Source organism: Ochotona curzoniae, unplaced genomic scaffold (assembly GCF_017591425.1).
Source record: "Ochotona curzoniae isolate NIBS_2020 unplaced genomic scaffold, NIBS_Ocur_1.0 contig_1014, whole genome shotgun sequence".
In the NCBI taxonomy this organism is placed as follows: Eukaryota; Metazoa; Chordata; class Mammalia; order Lagomorpha; family Ochotonidae; genus Ochotona; species Ochotona curzoniae.
Window position 1 is genome coordinate 17,228,298 of NW_024464920.1, and position 15,087 is coordinate 17,243,384.

Sequence of the window (15,087 nt, forward strand, 5' to 3'; positions counted from 1 at the left end):
TCATCTTACGTAATTTTCTTAGGACTGATTACAATCATTTTCATCACCTAAATATACCATGTGAACTGTTTGCTAATGGGTATAATAGATAATAATTGCTCTCTAATTATAAGTCTGTTTAAAAATGTTTACCTCCTGTGCCCTATGCATTTTCATATGCCTCATTATTTGTATTTGTGAAGGCTAAGATTCTAAGAAAGAAACTTGACAACTCACTAAATCGCACAACCAAGTCATCCAAAAGGAAAGATTTAGATTTATTTTTATTTTTATTGGAAAGGTAGATATACAGAGAGGAAGATCTTCCTTCCGATAATTCACTACCCAAGTGGCCTCAATGGCTGGAGCTAAGCCAATCTAAAGCTTGGATCCAAGAGCTTCTTCCAGGTCTCCCATGTGAGTGCAGGGTCCCAAGGCTTTGGGCCATCCTAGACTGCTTTCCCAGGCCACAGACAGGGAGCTGGATGGGGCTGCTGGGATTAGAACTGGAGCCCATATGAGATCCTGGCACATTCAAGGCGAAGACTTTTAACCTCTAGGCTATCACGCTGGGCCTAGGAATGATGTTTTTTACACAAGGTTAGACTATGACATTCAAAATGCCATGGGAATGCTAGATCATCCCATTGTCTCTATCTTACTTTATTCCACACAGTTAAAGACACTGTTCCTAGAAGCTTTGGGATCTTATTCTAGTAGGTTTTATGACTTCAGGTCCTAAAAAAAAAAAAAAAGACTTTTTGTGGCACATTCCCAGTATCATATTTTTTAAGGTTTATGTATTTTATGTATTTATGTAAAAATCAGAGTCACAAAGGGAGAGGGAGATACACTGTTTCATTTCCCCAGATAGCTGCAACAACCAGCCCTGGGCCATGCAGAAGCCAGGAGTTTCATTCACTATCCCCCAGGAGTAGAAGGTGTCCAGACTCTTTGGCTGTTTTCTGTTGCTTTTTTCAGATGATTATCCCAGATCTGTGTTGGAAGTGGAGCAGCGGGGCCACAGAACACAGACCACATGGAATGCCAGCATCACAGACGGTAGCTTTATGCACCATGCTGCAATTCCAGTCCAAAATTGGTTTTTCAATGTCAGGTACTCACATTTAGACTGGCCATTGTCACTAAATGAGTAAAATCGGCCTACTCTGGATCATTGGGAATCACAGTGGTGTCTTTGCTAAACGTAAAGAACAGAGAAAAGGAATAGTGGTACAATAGACATTGCAGGCATCCTATCAAATTAACTCTGTTCGCATTGAAAAAGTTACTCTTACGCTTGCTTCAGTAGCACATATACTAAAATTGGAATGATATAGAGAAGATTAGCATGGCTCCTGCGCAAGGATGACACGCAAAATCATGAAGTGTTCCATAATTTTTTTAATATCTGGGCAAACGGGGACTCTAAGGTGATCTGTGTCAACCAGTGAATTCTGGAGATTTCATTGATCTTGGAATGGCAAGATCAGCAGTAATTCAGAACTGTTGAACTGTCAAAGCCTCTTGAGCAGGACCCTCAGAGCATGCGCCACATCAGGGACCAGGGGATGGTTGGGAGGCTGGGTGTGAATCTTCCCCTTATCTTTCTCCTTCCTCCAGATACAGAAAGGGAAAAAAAAAGCATGTGGAAATGGTGATTTCACCCACCTTCCTGTAGCCATCGACCCTTATCTCCCTAATCAATTATGTACAGATCATCAAAAATAAAAATAATTTTAAAGGTCTTTCCAGATTTCACATTCTATGATCATTTTGTGAACTCTATGTGTTTTTTTAAACCACTGAGATTTAGCATTTTGAAAACTTAGAATTATGCTGACTTCCTAAAGATTTTATTATAATTCTGTATTTGTACTTCTTCTATACTAGTTCTAAATGTTTTTGAAGATGGATGAAAATTGCGATAGAAAATTTGGGTCAAAATCACCATTGCTAAGGCATTAGGGTCAAAAGCAAAGAGACAGGTTACTAGAACTTAGAAAATCAAATGAAATTTTCCACGAATCTTTAACTTTCACTTTTGAGCATGCTGGTTGCATTGTTGGGAATGTGGCAACCCATTGTGAAGATCATTTCAAGCCAACAAAAGGAAAGAAGGGTAGGGAACTTTCAAAGAAAACCAGAGGCAGACAATTATTACTTGAGTAAAACTGAATTTATGTTGGACTAAGACAATGAGGGAAAAGAGACTTTAGTATAGAATTAAGCTCAGCTCTAAATACAATCTGTTGAAGTGGGTATTTTAGACAAGGAGCAGGGGAAGGTAAATAGAAAATTGCATGAAGTAACAGTAGGAGGAAAGAAAGGGAATAAAGTTCTTGACAAAGTCACGGCATAATGACTAGGAATCACCTGGAAGACAGTGGATAATGAACAATTTTGTGAGGTATTGAGGCTGACGAAATAATTATGATGGCATAATCCAGCTGATGCACTGTATGACGATTCCTGATCCACAGACAACATAAAATGGACATGAAGATACAACAGTCAGAGTGAAGGGGAAGAAACAGGATTGAGAGGAGCCTAAGGCTTGGTGAAGGAGACCTAAAAGGATCTCTCTCTCTTTTGACAAAAGGAAAACCTAACTGAGCTTGTCGCCCTAGTTCTCCTTCTCCCGCACAGCTACATAGCCTTGGTTCTACCGAGTCGCCTTGTCCTGCAGACTGTGGTGAGAACCACTCTGTGGCCAGCAGAGGCGTCTCTGCAGATGGTGGAGGGCTCGCCGATGTGCTGGTTGTTGCTGTCTCCAAAGGGATGCTCTGCGGGGCTCATGGTCACACTGCAAACACGTGGGCAGCAGTTCTCTTTTCTTGCACCTTCTGATCACTCTTAAGAGTCTCTAGCTGATTAAGTTCAACTGGAATCTAGGTGGCAAGGATTACTGGGAAGTGTAGCTTTCAAAGAATATGGATAAATTGTTTGCACACCTGCTATCCACTTATCCAGGATTAGTCCCAGCCTTCTGTGATGCTATCTTCCAGTTGCTTACACTGTTTCCATGGACTTAACCCCTTTTGATTCTTATTTTAAAAAAGGTTGAGAAAGGAGAGAGATAAACTGCATTTTCAAATGGCGTTGCTGATTCTATCTGTATTTAAAGTTAACATAATGAAATTTACTCGAATGCAAATGACATGTTACAGTTCTGCACCTTAGGAAATGTGATAGCTGCTATCTGTCTTGCTTGTGGCAACCAGGATTTCAAATAGTACACAGCATAAGTGTCTCTAATTAGTACCAGGGCTGATTTCAGGGTTTTATATTCTTTGCAGATAACTCAATTCATACTTGCTGTAATCAAACATAAATATGATTATTACTTCCCATTCACAGATAAGAAAATTGAGGTAATGAAAGGATAGGTAATTTACCCCAGGACAATCATTTAGTAGTATTAGAATCAGACTTTAAGTACCAAAGATCTGACTATAATATCTCTAATCTTAACTATTGTGTCATGGAAAAATTGAATTAATTTATGACTTGGAAACAGTATTCAGATGCTTCGGTGTTTTTTATGAGAATTATATTACAAAATTACTTTCGGGGTAGGTGTTTGGTACAGTGGTAAATATGCTACTAGGATGTCCTTTTCCTGTATCAAAGTGCCTATATTAAAGTCACAACCCCACTGCTGATTCCCGTTTCCTGGAGGAAAATATTCTAGAAGGCAAAAGGGTATTTCCATCCAGTGGCATTCCCTGCCACTCATGTGAGAGAGTTGGACTGGATCTGAGGCTCCTGACTTGGTCTAGCTCAATCCTGGCTTTTGTGTGTGTTTGGGAAGTGAATCAAAGAGGAGAACCTCTGAATGTCTCTCTCTGTCTCTCTCTGTTATCCTCCTTTCCTTTTTAAACAAAGGAAAAAAATCCTCTAAAAGTGATTTTAAAAGGCAATTGAAAAACTAGCAGAACACTAAGTACGCTTGACAAATGTTAAATATTATTTAAAGTCTAAGATTTTATATGTATCATTTTGAACATTGCAAAATATGCATATATTAATGCTTTTCTTTAAGTCTCCAAGGATTGATTTTAATAATCATTGCAATCATGCTGAAAGTTTAGAGAGTATCCATTTTCCTTTGTCCAGTGGGAAAAAATAAAGAGCAATTTAATTACCTGATACAATCATTTATTGGCATTTTTAATCTGTTAAGTGCTACAGCTAGCAATGATTGGAACACTTATCTTACAGTGAAAGGAAAATTAGCTTGGTGAGTCTTCAATTTTATACTTTGCTACTTCTTATATGAGACCACCAGGGAGACCATCATTATCCATAATTGCATGTGTACTTATGTCTATATATGTATTCATTTTTATCTCTAATTACTTTGTCTATGCCTCAAAGGAAATAAAAGGAATGAGCAATTTTTAATACATTCTGTCTTTATATGTTGGGTATAATACATACAAGATTCATTTAGACCATTCAACCATATAAGACTATTACAGGTGAGAAAACTTGATTAAAGACTCAATATCAGTTAGGGATGAGTTTATAATTTAAACTAATTCTCTGTTACCTCAAAATCCATGTTATTCCTAGTTAACTGTGATGCTTGGGCAGCATCTTTCAACATCTTCAAAAAAACCCCACTTTTTAGATCTCAATACTTGTTATAGAGAATATAAAAATAGGATTAAAAGACTTGAGAATATACTTAATATGTTAATAATTTATTAGTAATTCTCTATAATTTTTAATTCTTTTGATATTCCAGGCACTTTTCAAAGCCTGAATAAATTTATACCAATTAGGTAGTTGAATTTAGAATTTCAAATGTTTATGTTTTCATGAAGGACCTCTAAGTTACACATTTTAAAATTGCCTATTTGCTAAATAACCGTTTAAACTTTTTGGTTCTCCCCTCTTTTTATGCTTAGCTCACACATCTACAATGCTTTTAGAACCTGCAAGCTAGTTGCATATGTCAAGTTGACTGGGTCATAGGATGCACATGTACTTGGTCAAATGTTACTCTAGGTGTTTCTCTGAGGGTGATTTTTGATAAAATTAGCATTTATTATATAAAGTGAAGAAAGTGGATTGTCCATCCTAATGTAAATGAGCATTATTCAAAAAGGGCTGAATTCTCCTTATTGGGGGAGGATTTCTCCCATATGAGTATTTTTGTGCTGGGATATTCATCTTTATTGTTTGTTGCTGTCTGTGAACTCATATTGAAATATTGACTCCGCCTAGATTTTGAGCCTACCAAATTTCAGACTATAAGTCAGAATATCAGATATGTCCCTTTACTACTCCCCTATCTCCTGCCCCATTTTTCCTCAGAAAAGCATAGCTACTAAGTTGGAACTGGGTAGAAGAACTTTTGAATGAGGTAGTTTTATTGCCTCACACTCAAAAAACAGCAATCGGTGTCATTGTCTTTTGGGAAAAGAAAGGCAGCCAGCATAGAGACACGATTAAAGCAAATCCATATCCCTGATTGGAAATCTAATGAAACCATTTAGATGAGTTAAGAGAAATCTAGATGTGAACATATCGACAAGGGAACTTCTCATTGGTGGAGCCAACAGCTTGATCCTACATGGATTAGAATTTATCTCATTGGCAAATATTACAATTCGTTAGAACTCTTAGTTCCTAAATTTGTCCTGATCTTCTGTCCATTTCCAACCTTGGGATACTTGGGTTGAGGAGGTGGGCACTGGTTTTGAATAGCATCTGTAGGTCATGGTATTTCGTATATGTGTAGCTGGGCTTGCTCATCTTGATGCAGTTGAAATTGATTTAGGACAGCTGGTGGTGAAACATATAAAAACAACTTAAGAAATAGTGATTTGATAAACTGAATTTTGTGAATTTTGAACAAGGCAGGAAGATTTAAGGGGGGGGGGAATGGAGAAACAGAGTGCCAAGCTTTGGAATTTTGAGTGTGTGAAGAGATGACTCCTCTCTCCTGTTCATTCTTCCATCTGGTGGGACCAGATAACATGGGTCTTGGCTAATTCTCCACCTGCAAGTGCTGGCATCTCATATGGATGTTAATTCTAGTTCCAGCTGCTCCACTTTTTCTCTTAACACAGGTTATGTTGATTCTGACTGCTTCCTGTTCAACACAGGCATGCAAAACATCTGGAGACACCAATGCCAAAAAGGAAAACAAATCATTTTGTGCTTAGTTGTAGATTATATTGGGTTCAGGACTTCCTCCTTTAGCTATAGCTTTATGATGTTTGTCTAAGATATTATTCTGCTGCAGTAACAGGAGGAAAACACAGAAAACCACTACAATTATAAAAATAAATGGTGAACTAGTCATTTTGGGTAAAATTTCTAAGAAGCTAGGATGCTGGTAGGGTAGCAAAGATTAATGTGCTTTAGCAGCTACAAAAAAGAAAACTGCTTTAGAACTTCAGGCAAAACAGAAATGCATATACATACATGAAAGATTGCAAAAGAACAATGGAATAAAACTATCAAAAGAATGTAAAAACAAAAGCCATATAACCTTCAAATTTAAAATGCTTTCCCAAAATTACTGGCAAAAGAGGTGTTTGCCTTCTGTTGTATCTTGGTAGCACTGCTTGGTTGCTTAACTGCAATCTTTCATGATTTTGCTGCTATCAACTTTATTTTCGCGAAGTTCAGTATGAACCATGGAACAGAAAGTGTTATTTTCCTAAGACATAAATGCTTTGTTTAAATACTTTTTAAAAATGCATTTTATTTATTTGAAAAGCAGAGCAACAGAGAGAAAGAGACAGAAAATAACTCATCCTCCATCAGCTGGCTCAGTTCCAAATGTCTGCAACACTCAGTGCTGAGCCAGTGGAAACACGAAGCCAGAGAATCCGCTCAGGCTTTCTAAGTGGGTAAAAGTGATCCAGCATGTCACCCTCCACACACTCTCTCTTAAAGTGCACATTAGCAAGAAGTTGGATCAGACACGAAATTGGAGGCAGAGTTCAACTCAAAATTGGGAAGCAGGCTACACCTAAAACCACACCCTTGCCACACACACACTTCATTCAGATGGCCACACTGATTAACTTCAAAAAACAGGAATGTTTGTTGTGTGTGTGAAGGCTGTTGAATAGTCAATCGAAGATACTAGAAAGCACAATCCCAGGGCAAGAGTCCATACAAATTGATCCCATCAAAGAACAGGTGATATGTTCAGTTGAATTCAGGAGAGCAATGGAAGTCTTGAGCCTCCGAGCCTGGAGCACGTGAAAACAACTAAAGTGGCTCTGCGGAAAAGTATCAAATGGAGTAGACCTTGGAGTCAGTTAGCCTGGGTCTAAAGCATGGCTCCTCCGGTTATTAGCTACATTGCTGGCATGCACAAGTTTTAACTTCTCTGGATTTCAATTCCCTCATATGGAAGACGTGGATAATATTAACATCTACATCATCTGAGTATTGTGAGAATCAAATGTGTTAACACATGTGCAGCACTTCGGATGGCGTTTGGAACATGGTGAACACTAAATGTCAGCTATGTATAATTTATTATTTTAAAAGGCATTGGCTTCACCATGAGGGTAGGAGAGAATCAAAGCTTTTTAAATAAGGAGGATTTGCACTGCTGCTTTACTTGGTTCTTTGTACTGTAAATAATTCATCCCATTATTAATAAAAAATAACACTGGGATACCAGCAGCGTTTTTGTTCAATGCTCTGTGTTGACTCATTCCATCCCCACAACAAATCTCTGAGTCAGGTACTATCATGATTCCCACTTTCAGCCGTGGAAACATGAAGATTAAAAAACAAAATTGGCATTGAGAATAAAAACAAGCTATAGATCACTCTGAACTTCACTGAAATATAATAGATATTATGACTTCTATTTTTTTTCCCAAATTTTATTGCGCATTAGGACACTCAGTGAGCTCTGAGAAAATTAGAGCAATGGGTCATCTATTACAGAAACAATTTGTTCACTTAAAAGTTAGCATCATTGCTGTAGAAGTATGAAGAGACAGTAAAAGAAATCTACTAGTATGTGCAGAGAAGAAAGGGAAGTTAGACTGTGAATGGGCTTGATTGTGTATGCAAAAGGAAGCCATACCCTGAAAGCTGCATAACGACATTCTCAGTGGTAAACACAAGAGGAGTCTCTATCTGCTTCATTACTAAACTTTGTGCCAGGAGGCAATTTTCTCATGTTGTGCACATTATACAGCAACAAATTATCAAATACCTTTATTCTTCCCTGGGAGGGGAAGAATAACAGGCCCATACCAGCTGCCACATTAACCTTTCATTTTATGTACAAAAAAACCTTTGCCTCCTGTTCATTTTCCCTCTGCCTAGTGCTCCCAAACACTCCACCTCTATGGCCTTTGCTGAGATTTGCAAGTTTTCCCAGAAGTGTCATCCCAGTTGGTGCTACCAGCTTCCCCTCACTTATCTACGATATGCAAGCAACCATCTGCTGTTTGAAATTTCATTGTTGCCAGAATAAACTGTCAGAGGTAAACTAGGAAGATTCAGATCTGTCACTACTCTGTGGAGGTGAAAACCTGTTTAAACATTCCTAAAGGTTGCTTTATATTAAATTCTTAACTTACTTCTCTTAAAAAGTAATTTTTAAAGGACAGTTTTTACAAATGTGGATAATCCTGCCAAAAGCCATCTAGGTTTTAAGAATTGTTATTATTTTTGTAAGGTTAATTTGCACAATAGAAGGAGACTTAATTTTTTTTAAATTTGCAGTTCTAGTGAAAGTAACCCTTGATCCTTCTGTGCTGTGTGTGTCATATTTTATGTTTTTGTGTTACGTTCAGTGTTTCTCCAGAGAAACTTCCACTTCATGTTCCTTCCCAAAGATCAGAGAAAACCAGTTGGCCTAATTATTTGGAATTTTTAGGAAAGAACAGTGATGTTCTTCATGTAAAGCTTTGAGATGCTCAGACAGCCCATGTTTGCCAATTTATTGATTTTAAATGTAGAGTCACAGAGATAGAGATAGATGATAGATAGATAGATAGATAGATAGATAGATAGATAGATAAATAGATAGACAGAATCTTCTTTCCTCTGGTTGACTCCCTAGAAAGCCACAAAGTTAAAGCTGTGCCTTTCAAAGTCAAGAGCAAATAGTTTCTTTCAGGTGTCATTTGAGTGTGGGGACCCATGGACTTGAGCTATCCTCCAATGCTGTCCCAGTAGTACTTAACATGAAGTGGAACAGCTTGCCCTCGAGTTTCATCAGTGCCCATATGGACAGCATCATCACAGGCAGCTTTACCAGTTAGCCAACACTGGTCTCGGTTCTTGCTAAACTGACTTCACTACCTAAATAAAATGGAAGAGAATCCCCACTCTGACAATTCCATATTTCTGGTCCTATTGCCATCACCGGAACTGCAAAGCAAGGAAAAGTTATCAACGCATTTCATTATTTATTATATAGAAGGCAAATTTGAGATTTAGGACTTTAAAAATAATTTGTTACCAAAAGTAGATGGACAATTCCCATTTTGTCCCATTATGTTAATATTTGGAAAAAGTTTTTCTTTTGGTGAACACAAGGGGAAAACTGTGCATCTAGATGTTACTTTACAAACTGTGACAAAGTCAGACTTTGAAAAATAAAATGAGTATTTTGAAAGTAACATCAGGGTGGCCATAGTCTGTTTAATCACTTTCAGTATCTGGAGTAATCACTGGTAAGTATTTACAATGCATTTGCTATTGTAATAATGTGGGAAAAGAAACAGGGTGGGTAGAAGGAAAATCCCTTGCATATAAAGCCATATCATGAAAAAGAAAAAATATATAAATCACAAGCTTTCACATATGAAATGAAAGACAGAGATAGATGAGAGAAAGAAAGAAGAGAGAAAGAGAGAAAGAGAAAGAAAGAAGGAAGGAAGGAGGGAAGGAAGGAAGGAAGGAAGGAAGGAAGGAAGGAAGGAAGGAAGGAAGGAAGGAAGGAAGGAAGAGAAAAATGGTAGGAGATTATTAAAGAAAGAAAGCAAGCAAAAAATATCAGGGAGTTTCTTGAAGTCTGCATGGTCAAGATGCTTACAAAAGGAAATAATAAAAGATATATTATACAAATATAAAGCAAAAAGCTAAATATCCAGAGACCATTTAGCATTAACATATGTAGACTTGGAGACTGGGACAGTGAAATTGATGGAGAGGATTTATTGTGCATTTGATGGATGTGCAATTTAGAGAGTTCAGAATGTGGACATTAAGAAGTAGAAACTTGACTTTCGCACTGATCAAGACAATGTATTGTGGAGCAGCCATACTTCCTACTTCCTCTGGTAAACAGGGGATTGAGGTTCATGAAATTTGCACACTGTGAAAGTTTTCTAAATGTATACAAATTTTTTTCTACCTATGCACTTTACAAGAGTTTAAAATTTTATCCCCATGGGTCCATTATGATAGCTCAATGGCTAACTCATCATCCTGCAGGAATTCCATATGGGTGGCAATTCATGTCGTGGTTGCTTTACATCCCATCCAGCTCTCTGCTTGTGGCCTGGGAAAGCAGCAGATGGCATCAAGTGAAAGCATATACAAACTGAACTTAACTATGCCACTTCTTTTAATAGTATGGTACTATACATAGCTTGTCATTGATTTGCAATTTTGTATATACTGATGGTGTTTAGGATATCTACTCTAAGATACGACACACTGACATTTCAGGAAACTGCAAGCAGTAAGGTCACTCTGCCCTAGGCTGGGTGCTTAACTCCTAAAGTCAGGCATGAAATAATTGTCAGTTATTCTTCTGAAGCAGGACAAAAAACCTTCACTTCAGTGGCATCCGCCCTAAAGCCAAAGGGAAGGCATAAACTTATCCTGGAAACCACAGACACCAAGAATCTGAACAAACAGGTGTTGCTCAGATTCTGTCAATTTCTCCCAAGAAGAGAATGCCCTCTTGTCCTGCAGTTCTATATCTGCATGACTGATCACAAAATTACAGGAGTATCCCTGTTTCTTTAGATTTTTATTTCTGAAAGATCCATGTCATGTGAAGCTTACATGTTAAATAAACGTGTCTGCTTTCTCTTGCTGATCTTTCTTCTGCTATCCTTTCAATACTGAACTTAAACTAGAAAGAAAAAACTATTGCTTTTTTCCTACAAACTTTAAGTGAATTTTAAAATTTAAAAAATTTGCATTCCATTGGGAATAGAAAAGACACTATCCTAAAAAGCATGCGAAGAAAAGCAAAATCTGCCAATAGTTGTGCAAGAAGCCCATGTTCTGTTGCCTGAGTCTCTAGATATATTAGTTTTCTTGAAGGTGTTATTTTCAAGGTCGTTTTTGCTTTGCTCTCCTGGTAGTTTGAGAATCTGAAAGGAAAACAGAGGAAATAGCTAAAAATCATCATATCTGCAAAAAATGTGTCCATTGAACTATTTTTATGTATTGTTACTTAAAATGTCGACTACATCTATGCTATATATAAATTAGTGCAACTATGAAAAGAGACATATTAATCAAAGTGTAGAGTTGAATAACTGACAGTTACTAAGGAGGCATTTCAGCCCCCTTGCTGAATTTAATCACTCATCTTCCCCGAGGCTGAAATTCACTCCAGTGGCTTCTGACTGCAATAGCTACAATTCTTTTGGAGATTTTTTACAATGAGAATTTTATTAGAGAACATAATTATTATTTTCACTAGGATGTGGAATGCATGCAGGACTTAAATGCTTAAAACCATTACCATCGTTGGTTAACTATATTATATTCAATTTAAGGAATGTTAATGCCTCATTTAAGGAAACTGAAATATAAAACTTGTTCAGACAACTGGTAGCAGACCAAAATGAATAATAGGTGAGTTTTACAATGTTGATCTCAGGGAAAACGAATTTATGGAGTAATTTTAACTCTAATAATCTTTTACCTTTTACCTCTGTCATTTTTCAAGGAACCAAGATATTTTAGAAAATTCTCTTGGCTGTTGAATACATGCTGAGATTCTCCTACAAAGGCCCCTGGGATTTCTGACAATGTATCTTGACACATGTCAGTCAGGCAAATGATAAACTGCCATGAATTCAACATGACATGTATCCAATTATGTTAGTGCGCATTTTCAGAAAGAGACTAAGCACTCTTATACTTTGTTGTCATTGTACCCCAGTAGTTTCTAAATGTTCTTACTGAAAGAAATGGCAGTGAGGAATTTTCCACTCATTACCCAAGGCCATTTTTCTCCTGGAGAAGAGCAAAAATTATAGGGCAGCAGAGAGATCGTTAGCAAAGAGAATTCTAAAAGGCAGTTTAAAGAAGTTTCATGTTGCATATTGGAAAGAAAAAAGATCGTAAAGTTAAAAGTGAAGCACCAGATGGAGTAACGTCCTGGTTGCACATGAAGAACAAAACAAAAGCGCAAGGCAGTGGAAGATTTGCACGTGGAAGCTAATATTTGTGAGTGAGGAGCCCTACCAGAAAATTTCCTGTAAGGATATTTCATTTGATCAGGCTGATTACTTGTTACAATAGGAAATTATGAGGGCACACATGTACAATTCAGTCTATGAAAATACTTTGGCATATATAATGGAGTGTGATTTATAGGAAATATCTGTTCAGGCACTTCAACGCTTCAAAGATCTTTTTCCTTTTTTGTCACTATAAGAAACCTTGATTTATATCTCTCACTATAAATTACAATGAAATTTCTATAGTTTTATAGACATAAAATAATGATTATGGCCTTTTCTTGGACAAGATTTTTTTTTAATCCAGCATCATTTCTTGACATTTTTTATAAGATGTATTTATTTATTTAAAATTCAGGAATTCAGAGAGAAAGAGCTTTTCCATCTGCTCATTCACTCCAAGCTGGCTGCAACTGTCCAATTTGGGCCAGGTAGAAGATAGGAGTCAGGAGCTTCACCTAGGTCTCCTGCTTGAGTGACAGGGGCTCAAACACTTGGACTGTAGTCTGCTCCCTCTCGCTGGCCATGAGCAGGGAGTGGATTTTGAAGTGGAACAGCAGGGACATAAGTTAACACCCACATGACATTATTACAATGCTGGCAGAAGCTTTACCTCTTCTGCCATGATCCAGCCTGTGAACTTGATAGCAAACATATTTATAATTAAAAAAAAAATTCCTCCTCATTGCATATATAAGCCACTTTGCATGAGTAAACCAGCTGTTAATTTATTTGTTGCACATTTCTCTAGATTGGCGCTATTACAAGCAGGTATATCGTTAAGGCCCAATGCAGTAGTTCTCACCTTGCATGTGGCAGTCAGTATCTCATAAAGGCACAGGATTAAGTCCAGGCTGCTCCACTTGCTGTCCAACTCCCTGCTTGTTCCTGGGAAACCAGTTGAGGACGGCCCAAAGTCTTGGGACACTGCATCTATGTGGTAGACATGCTAGAAGCTCCTGGCTGACTGAGCTCTATCCATTACGGCTACTTGGGGGAGTGAACCAACAGATGGAGGATCTTTGTCTCTCCTCTCTGTAAACTCTGACTTTCTAATAGAAAATAAATAAATAAATAAATTTTAAAAAGTTATTTTTCACGAAAATTTTATTTCTATTTCTATAATGGGCACTCAGATTTGTCAAGTCTTCATAAATTTAGCATTTTGTCATTTTGTACAGTAGACAAGATTCTTACAAGTGATTGAAATATCCTTTCATGTTATTTTGTCAACGTTGAAGAAATAGTTAACAGAAATTAATTTCTCCTATAAAATGAATAATGTTCAAGATTTGTAGACTATGAAATGTTATGTAGGCATGCTTGTACATGTAACAGATATCGAATATAGCATGTACAACAGGATATACTACTCAAGCTGTATTAGTTCATTTTCTAAACCCAAATAATGATATATATGGGATGATATCTTATTTAAAAAGAAGTCATTCATTTAGCTTATAAAGAAAAGAGGTTTAGCAGCATGGCACTAGTTTCTACTCGGCTCTGATGAAGGCCTCATCAGAAGTGGCAGCACAATGGCATGAGTGCATATGAGAAGGGGAGATCATATTTGCAAGATAGAAAACCAGAGGACAAATCAGAGGTCATGCTTAGACTGTTATGCAAGTTCATTCTCATGCTCAGAAGAAAAAAAAAAAAAAGACAAACTAACAATTGGAATGACCTATGCTCCATCACTATTCTATCGGCATTCCCTTTTGTATTTTCACACTATGAAGCCATAGTTTTCGTATACTTCAAAAGTTCAACAGCAAAACCTGACTAAATAATATCGCTAGTCAATTGAAATGGTCCAGAAAGATATAAAATATCAAACTTAAATGTTGAATGTATTTTCTTTGCTAAATTAGCTCCTTTCTTGATCTAATCATATTCAGCTAACAAAAATGGAAATCATTGTTTTATCAAATTCCAAATACTTTATATTAGTTTATTTTCCATAAATTACACCATTGAAATAACTTGATTTTTAAAAAAAACATTTACTTATTTGGAAAGCAGTGTTACAGAGAAAGAGAGGAAGGGAAAGAGAGAGGAAGAGGGTGAGAAAAAGGAAAAAAGCAGAGTAGAAGAGAGATCAAATAGGCAATGGTTTACTCTCCAAAAAGCCACATCAATGAGCCTAGGGCTTCATCTGAATCTCCCACATCCCTAGCACTAGCCCCACAGCTTGACCCACCCCTTACTGCTTTCCTAGACAGATTAGCTTGGCACTGGATCAGAAGCTGAGCAGCTTGAACTTGACCAGATGGTGGCTTAACATGCTGTGCCACAATGCTGGTCCCTCATTTGGATTTCAAAGCATAAAATTTGATGCTATCAGAGTATCTCCTAACACTTAGAGAAGCAAAAGAGGAAACAGAATTTTAGAGGCATCATTTTCTGTCAATTTGTTAACCTAGCATTTTGATTACACTTCTTTTGAAACAATTTTTTCCTATTTTTGAATTTCTTTCTTGTTCTTAAACAACCATATAAAACTCAAACTCATGTTTGATTATGATTGAAGTTTCTAGAAAATTATACTTAAGCAGATATTTTGTTGTCTTATTCCTAAGAAGCCTAGGAAAGCAGTTCACACAAGCTCAAGTTTGTCTTTTGCATTTATGGGCTGTAAATGCAAGCCTGAAGAATAAAAAAATACCATTAA

General features: G+C 37.0%; 1 non-coding gene across 1 annotated transcript; it reads left to right on the forward strand.

Annotated features, from left to right (window-relative positions):
- Positions 1–1,279: 1,279 nt before the first annotated feature.
- LOC121164224 lies at positions 1,280–1,382 on the forward strand. Its single transcript, XR_005885053.1, has one exon. It is a non-coding gene; the product is annotated as a U6 spliceosomal RNA (small nuclear RNA).
- Positions 1,383–15,087: the final 13,705 nt, after the last annotated feature.